The following is an 8,919-nucleotide window of genomic DNA, read 5'->3' as shown; positions in this document are numbered from 1 at the left end:
AGGTTACATTTAGGGATTAACTCCGGATTTTAAGGTTAGGGTTAAGGTTAATGTTATCGCTGGATTCAACCATGAAACCTTTGGAATCAGAGGCAGATGCTTATCCACATCCACAATGTCCTAGAAAAACCAAAACTTACTTAAAGGTAACAGTGCTCACTGTTGCCCCTAGTGGCCGGTTTCCACGTCATATCCTGACATCCTCAGCCATGGATGGATGTCAAATACTGACTTGTATCACGGGTGATCTGCCTGCAAAACTCTGATTCCTTTCCAGTCTGGCTCAGCTCAGCAAATGTAGTAATTGGAAATTACTATGGAATGAAGGCCAACCCTGCTAACCATGGTCCTTCCCTGTAAAGTCTAGAGTCTAGACCTTTTCCATCAAAACCCCAAGCGCTCATCCTTGTCTACAGTGCCTTCAGAAAGTATTCATACACCTTGACTTATTCCACATTTCGTTGTGTTACAGCCTGAATTCAAAATGCATTAAATATATGTTCTCTCTCACCCAGCTACACACAGTACACCATAATGAAAAAGTGAAAACATATATTAAGAAATGTTTGCAAATATATTGAACATTTAATACAGAAATATCTCATTTACATAAGTATTCACACCCTTGAGCCAATACTTTGTACAAGCACCTTTGGCAGCGATTACAGCTGTGAGTCTTTCGGGGTAAGTCTCTAAGAGCTTTCCACACCTGGATTGTGCACAGTGTTCACTAAAATATAATATAACTACATTGGTGGTAGTGGAATTGTGCTTTGGGAGAGGTGTGCATATTTCATGGGCAGGATCTGTACCCGGGCCTCCCATGGGAAAAACCAGTGTCTTGACCATTAGACCAAGATGTAATGCCCTCTTGAGCTGAGGGTGACACTGATATTAAACTTACAGGCAGGACTACCTCATTACTAGATCATGAGACACGCACATGGAATAGTGTAAAGGGAACTTTGCCTAGCCAGGTCGCAGTTGTAAATCAGAAATTGTTGTCTACCTGGTGAAATAAAAAAATGTTAGAAGGTGGAAGATAGAGAATTAGTCCAGTAACTGAAAGGTCACTGGTTTGAGTCCTGAGTCAGGCAACAAAATGTGGGATTTGATCTGAACTGGCAGATCTGTGACCAAACCCTTCAGAAAAACAAATTCCCTTTGTTCCCCGTAACATGGACTTATAAAGTTGTACTGGCGCCAGAGAGGATGGCTGATGTTTTCTTGGCTCTTAACCAGCCATGCTATTTTGTTAGTTCTTTCGCATTGTTTGAAACTTATTCTGTACATAATGTTGCTGCTACCGTCTCTTATGACCGAAAAGAGCTTCTAGACATCAGAACAGCGATTACCCACCTTGAATTGGACAAATAATTTTTCTGTAATGAGTCAGACGAGAGGGATTTACTCCAGACACCCGAACAGGCCCTCATCCTTGTCATTCGTAGGAAAAAAATATGTAGATTTCGCAGAAGGAGATCGGGGTGCCTTGTGAGGATCAGGCGACGAGTGGCTAATCTGCCTTATCCATCCGTACTATTAGCCAACGTACAATAGCTGGAAAATAAATGGGACGAACTAAAAGCACATATATCCTACCAACGGAACCTTAAAAACTGTAATATCTTATGCTTCACAGAGTCGTAGCTGAACGACGTCATTAATAACATACAGCTGGCGGGTTATACACTATCGGCAGGATAGAACAGCAGCTGGTGCACGATATCCAAGGAAGTCTCAAGGTTTTGCTCGCCTGAGCTAGAGTATCTCATGATAAGCTGCAGACCACACTATCTACCTAGAAAGTTTTCATCTATATTTTTCATAGCTGTCTACACACCACCACAGACCGATGCTGGCACTAAGACCGCACTCAATGAGCTGTATACCGCCATAAGCAAACAGGAAAACACTCATCCAGAGGCGGCGCTCCTAGTGGCCGGGGACATTAATGGAGGGAAACTTAAATCAGTTTGACCTAATTTCAACCAGCATGTTAAATGTGCAACCAGAGGGGGGAAAAAACTAACTCTAGACCACCTTTACTCCACACACAGAGATGCGTACAAAGCTCTCCCTCGCCCTCCATTTGGCAAATCTGACCATAATTCTATCCTCCTGATTCCTGCTTACAAGAAAAAATTCAAGCAGGAAGCATCAGTGACTCAGTCTATAAAAAAGTGGTCAGATGAAGCAGATGCTAAACTACAGAACTGTTTTGCTTGCACAGACTGGAATATGTTCCTGGGATTCTTCCGATGGCATTGAGGAGTACACCACATCAATCACTGGCTTCATCAATACGTAGTCCCCACAGTGACTATACGTATATACCCCAACCAGAAGCCATGGATTACAGGCAACATCCGCACAGAGCTAAAGGGTAGAGCTTCCGCTTTCAAGGAGCGGGACGGAAGCTTATAAGAAATCCCGCTATGCCCTCCGACGAACCATCAAACAGGCAAAGTGTCAATACAGGACTAAGATCGAATCGTACTACACCGGCTCCGACGCTCGTCGGATGTGGCAGGGCTTGCAAACTATTACAGACTACAAAGGGAAGCACAGCCGAGAGCTGCCCAGTGACACGAGCCTACCAGACAAGCTAAATAACTTCTATGCTCGCTTCAAGGCAAGTAACACTGAAACATGCATGAGAGCATCAGCTGTTCCGGATGACTGTGTGATCATGCTCTCTCAATTTGCATACCGCCCCAACAGATCCACAGATGATGCAATCTCTATTGCACTCCACACTGCCCTTTCACACATGGACAAAAGAAGCACCTATGTGAGAATGCTATTCATTGACTACATCTCAGCGTTTAACACCATAGTGCCCTCAAAGCTCATCACTAAGCTAAGGACCCTGGGACTAAACACCTCCCTCTGCAACTGGATCCTGGACCACCTGAAGGGCCGCACCCAGGTGGTAAGGCTAGTTAACAACACATCCGCCACGCTGATCCTCAACACGGGGGCACCTCTAGGGTGCATGCTCAGTCCCCTCCTGTACTCCCTGTTTACCCATGACTGCACGGCCAGGCACGACTCCAACACCATCATTAAGTTTGCCGATGACAACAGTGGTAGGCCTGATCACCGACAACGACGAGAAAGCCTATAAGGAGGTCAGAGTCCTGACAATGTGGTGCAAGGACAACAACCTCTTCCTCAATGTGATCAAGACAAAGGAGAAGATTGTGGACTACAGGAAAAGGAGGGCTGAGCACGCCCCCATTCTTATCGACGGGGCTGTAGCGGAGCAGGTTGAGAGCTTCAAGTTCCCTGGTGTCCACATCACCAAACTACACTGCTCAAAAAAATTAAGGGAACACTAAAATAACACATCCTAGATCTGAATGAATGAAATATTCTTATTAAATACTTTCTTCTTTACATAGTTGAATGTGCTGACAACAAAATCACACAAAAATTATCAATGGAAATCAAATTTATCAACCCATGGAGGTCTGGATTTGGAGTCACACTCAAAATTACAGTGGAAGCCTCCACGTGCCTGTATGACCTCCCTACAACGCCTGGGCATGCTCCTGATGAGGTGGCGGATGGTCTCCTGAGGGATCTCCTCCCAGACCTGGACTAAAGCATCCGCCAACTCCTGGACAGTCTGTGGTGCAACGTGGCGTTGGTGAATGGAGCGAGACATGATGTCCCAGATGTGCTCAATTGGATTCAGGTCCGGGGAACGGGCGGGCCAGTCCATAGCATCAATGCCTTCCTCTTGCAGGAACTGCTGACACACTCCAGCCACATGAGGTCTAGCATTGTCTTGCATTAGGAGGAACCCAGGGCCAACCACACCAGCATATGGTGCGGTTGGCCTCACAAGGGGTCTGAGGATCTCATCTCGGTACCTAATGGCAGTCAGGCTACCTCTGGCGAGCACATGGAGGGCTGTGCGGCCCCCCAAAGAAATGCCACCCCACACCATGACTGACCCACCGCCAAACCGGTCATGCTGGAGGATGTTGCAGGCAGCAGAACGTTCTCCACGGCGTCTCCAGACTCTGTCACGTCTGTCACATGTGCTCAGTGTGAACCTGCTTTCATCTGTGAAGAGCACAGGGCGCCAGTGGTGAATTTGCCACTCTTGGTGTTCTCTGGCAAATGCCAAACGTCCTACACGGTGTTGGGCTGTAAGCACAACCCCCACCTGTGGACGTCGGGCCCTCATACCACCCTCGTGGAGTCTGTTTCTGACCGTTTGAGCAGACACATGCACATTTGGGGCCTGCTGGAGGTCATTTTGCAGGGTTCTGGCAGTGCTCCTCCTGCTCCTCCTTGCACAAAGGCAGAGGTAGCGGTCCTGCTGCTGGGTTGTTGCCCTCCTACGGCCTCCTCCACATCTCCTGATGTACTGGACTGTCTCCTGGTAGCGCCTCCATGCTCTGGACACTACGCTGACAGACACAGCAAACCTTCTTGCCACAGCTCGCATTGATGTGCCATCCTGGATGAGCTGCACTACCTGAGCCACTTGTGTGGGTTGTAGACTCCGTCGCATGCTACCACTAGAGTGAAAGCACCGCCAGCATTCAAAAGTGACCAAAACATCAGCCAGGAAGCATAGGAACTGAGAAGTGGTCTGTGGTCACCACTTGCAGAACCACTCCTTTATTGGGGGTGTCTTGCTAATTGCCTATAATTTCCACCTGTTGTCTATTCCATTTGCACAACAGCATGTGAAATTTAGTAGAAAGAGGAGGAAGGGAAGCGCTACTGAGGTACACTATAGTATATTTTGGTAGATAGAAGGTGCTCTTTGGTAAAAGGTGTAAATAGGTCATCAAAAAGAAAGGAGGACCAAGGCACTCTTCATATAATAAATTAAAATGCCTTTATTAGTATGGCATGTTCAATAGAAACAAAGTAGTTAAAAACCGACGCGTTTCGGCTGCATGGCCTTCGTCAGGGAGTATAGAAAAAGAAGTACACAATGTCCTCTTTTGAAAGGCTTGTCCAATTAACCCTAATTAGAAGAGGGAGTGGTTACCAAATTGGACACACCTAGTAAGCAATAACATACACATGAAAAGGTGAAATACTGTAGCTATGTTATCATGAGCATACAACTCCAAGCTAGAAGCATCAGAACACCCAGAGAGGCAGTTCTAACCTTAAATATGACTGGGAGAAGTGTCCAGAACAAGAAAGCAATATATTCCACAGTATACTAGAACACAGCAAAACATGAACAACAGTCCAAACATAGCTGAGGGCAATAGAGCAAAATGTCCACTAGATGACAGCAAAATGGACCCATCACAACCCTACAGGAAGGGTGAGAAATCCATATCTTCATTTAAACCAGGGTACTTAGTGGCCTGTAGTTTGTAAATCCAAAAACTTTCCCTTTGGTTTAACTGTTTGAGACGGTCCCCTTTTCTAATAGAGGCTGGAACATGATCAATACCCATAGCTTGTAGGGAGGCAGGATTGCCATGGTGTAAGGACTTGTAGTGCCTAGCCATGGGGTAGTCTTCATTGCCTACCCGTATGGCGTACTTGTGTTCCGCCAAGCGATCTTGAAGGCGTCTCTTTGTCCGTCCAATGTAGAACACCTTGCACTGTGGACATTCTAATCTATAGAGGACATGAGTGGTTTTGCAGTTAATAAAATGCTTGAGGTAATATTCCATTTTAGAAGCTGTGTCAACGAAATACTTTTTCTGTACAATATTACTGCAATGGTTGCACTGGTTACATTTAAAAGAGCCCTTGGGTTTGTGGTCAAGCCAAGTTTTTTGAGAGTCACCCGGAAGATAACTGTGGACTAATTTGTCATTTAGGGTAGGACATCTCTTAAAGCTTATGACTGGTGGTTCAGGAAAGATTTGGCGTAGTAGCGTATCACTTTGGATGATTCCCCAATTGTTTTTAATGATTCTTTTAATGTTCTCTGCTTCAGTGCTGTATTTTGTAACAAAATACACTCTCTTTGATGTATCACGAGGCACTCCTCTTTGTAACAAGTTCCCTCTGTCAAGTAATCCAGCCCAAGTAATCCAGCCCTTTCACAGCATGTGAAATTTATTGTCAATCGGTGTTGCTTCCTAAGTGGACGGTTTGATTTCACAGAAGTGTGATTGACTTGGAGTTACATTGTGTTGTTTAAGTGTTCCCTTTATTTTTTTGAGCAGTGTATAATAGTCCAAACACACCAAGACAGTCGTGAAGAGGGCACGACAAAGCCTATTCCCCCACAAGAGACTGAAAAGATTTAGCATGGATCCTCAGATCCTCAAAATATTCTACAGCTTCACCATCGAGAGCATCCTGACTGGTTGAATCACTGCCTGGTATGGCAACTGCTCGGACTTTGACTGCAAGGCACTACAGAGGGTAGTGAGTATGTCCCAGTACATCACCGGGGCCAAGCTTCCTGACATCCAGGACCACTATACCATGTGGTGTCAGAATAAGGCCCTAAAAATTGTCAAAGACTCAAGACACCCTAGTCAAAGAATGTTCTCTCTGCTACCGCACGGCAAGCGGTACCGGAGCACCAAGTCTAGGTCCAAAATAAGAATTTTTTACTTGACACTTATTTTTCTTAAACTGCATTGTTGGTTAAGGGCTTGTCAATGAGCATTTCACCGTAAGGTCTACTACACCTGTTGTATTCGGCATGTGACAAATAAAATCAGATTTGAGATGACCTTAGCTGATGAAACAACTTTGTTGACGTCTGGTTTGATGGTAATCACTCCATTTCCATCTGCTCTTATCGTGCTCAACAAGCATTCCTTCTCGTTTTGGCCAAGTCTGAGGAATACAAGAATGCAATGCCACTTTTCTATTCCTGAATTGGAATGTACTTCACAGTTACATACAAAGCAGTGTAATAAGTGCATAGGCTACATAGTGGTTTTCCCCCTTGTGCTTCTCACTTGCCTGGTGGTCCCAGGTCCCCCATGATGTGCATGGTCTGTACAGGTGTGTTGACCACGTGGCTGGTCTTCATAAAGTCCTCCGAGGGCTCCCAGGTAATCAGCCTGGACTTGGGGACGGTGCTGTCACTGCAGACCAACAAAATACCACAAACACATTGAACATACCGGTACACTGTTTGTCTTCAAAGCAGCACATCACACATCAATGTTGCTTCAATTACATTCACTTTAATAATAATTCACTTTGGTGAGTAACAGGGACCTACACTGGGTGTCTGTCATGTCGTCTGTGTCTGACATTGGCCTTCCTATGTGCCAGGAAGGTAGGGTTGGACTTTACCTGCGTCACCATACTCTGGGAATCCTGTAATGAGTATATCAAAAACAGCTTTAAAACACTAATGTTTCTTTGGGACAGAAATTAGGTAAATGCTTTGTTTTGAATAATGAAATTGTCACATCTGCTCCCGCTCCCCCTCTCTGGAGCACGAGGTCGCCAGGCTGCTCATCGTTACACACATCTGTCACCATCGTTACACGAACCAGCGCTTCATCGGACTCACCTGGACTCCATCACGTCATTGATTGCCTCCCCTATATCTGTCACTTCCTCAGTTTCATTCCTGTGTCTGCATTGATAATGTTTTGTTTCTCTTGTCCAGACTCTGTTCTTCTTTAGTTTCATGTCTATTTATTAGTAAATCCTCAGCCTGTACTTGCTGCCCCTCTCCCAGCGTCTGTGGTTATAGAACCATTACAGAAAAGGAGATTCAGTAGAAACCCACCCCTTCCCAATTGATATAGCAGTCAGAATCAGTGTAGGTGAAAATCCTGCAGTTCCGTCTGCCCGCTCCAGAGCCATGATCTCTGTGTGGTATTGTCTCTCCAGTGGAGTCTGGCATACTGACTCACTCTGGAACAAAACCACTTCATATTGCACGTGCGTGCGTACACACACACACACAACTTACTATGCAACATCAAACTATCCTAAACAGTGAAGTCTTATTTGTTATAAGGACACTGGTAGAGGACCTACCTGACTGAACAGCTTCTCCTGCCTGCCTACCACTAACTCCTCCTCACCATCTCCAGGCTGAAAACTAAACCAAGAGGTTCTGGTCCATATCTAGCCACCACGAAAATAACATCTACTCAACTAAGAAGCATCTAACACCTTTCTTTTTCAAAACATCTAACATCATCTTGCTGTTTCAAAACAGTGTTAATACCTGATTGAGCCTGTGAGTTGAGGGTGTCCAGCTCAATGCCTCCCCTCTCCTGTTGAGTCAAAACCTGCTGCTGAAGGTGTTGAGAGAGGGCTGCTGTGAAGGTGACTCTCTGAATACGGATCCTGTAAACACCATTGTAAATATAAACAAATGCCATGTTTTCATGGCAAACTCAGGGACCAGGTCAAGCAATATACTGGGTGTTTATCATCATCTGCTTTGAGAGCTAACATTAGCTAAAGACAGTGTCTTGCTTGTATGGCAATGCAAGGAATAAAAGCCACACAAAGGCCAACTGCAACTTACTTAATTGTAAGGTTTTTGACAGCATCACGGGAACGTTAGGCAGCCTCTCTGGTGTCGGGCTCCAGCCGTCTGCCATGTTGTAACGTTAGGAACTTTATTGATGGCTAACTAACTAGCTGGGTTACCAACATACACACACGCGCGCTATGTATACAGCAGCAGGCATTTAGCCAATCTTGTAGCTAGTACTTTTCACAAGCGTCTGCTCGTTGCATGGTAACTACAGTCTGCCTGCCTGGTTGGGTTTCTGGCGAGCAATCCAACTATTTATTGGTTCACTACCGCCACCTACCGTGGGATACATTCCAGAGCAGCAGAATAACCCCCATCCACTGATAGCAGGTAAGATAATATCAGTACAATAATATTCCCTTGCTGTAAAAAGTTTAAGAACCCCTGATGTAATTAATTAAGACAAAAATCTCTCACAAATAATTGCAATTTAAAAAGCTTTATTGGCA

The sequence above is a fragment of the Salvelinus fontinalis genome, chromosome 21 (genome assembly GCF_029448725.1).
Source record: "Salvelinus fontinalis isolate EN_2023a chromosome 21, ASM2944872v1, whole genome shotgun sequence".
Taxonomy (NCBI): Eukaryota; Metazoa; Chordata; class Actinopteri; order Salmoniformes; family Salmonidae; genus Salvelinus; species Salvelinus fontinalis.
Note: the sequence above shows the minus strand (reverse complement) of the source record.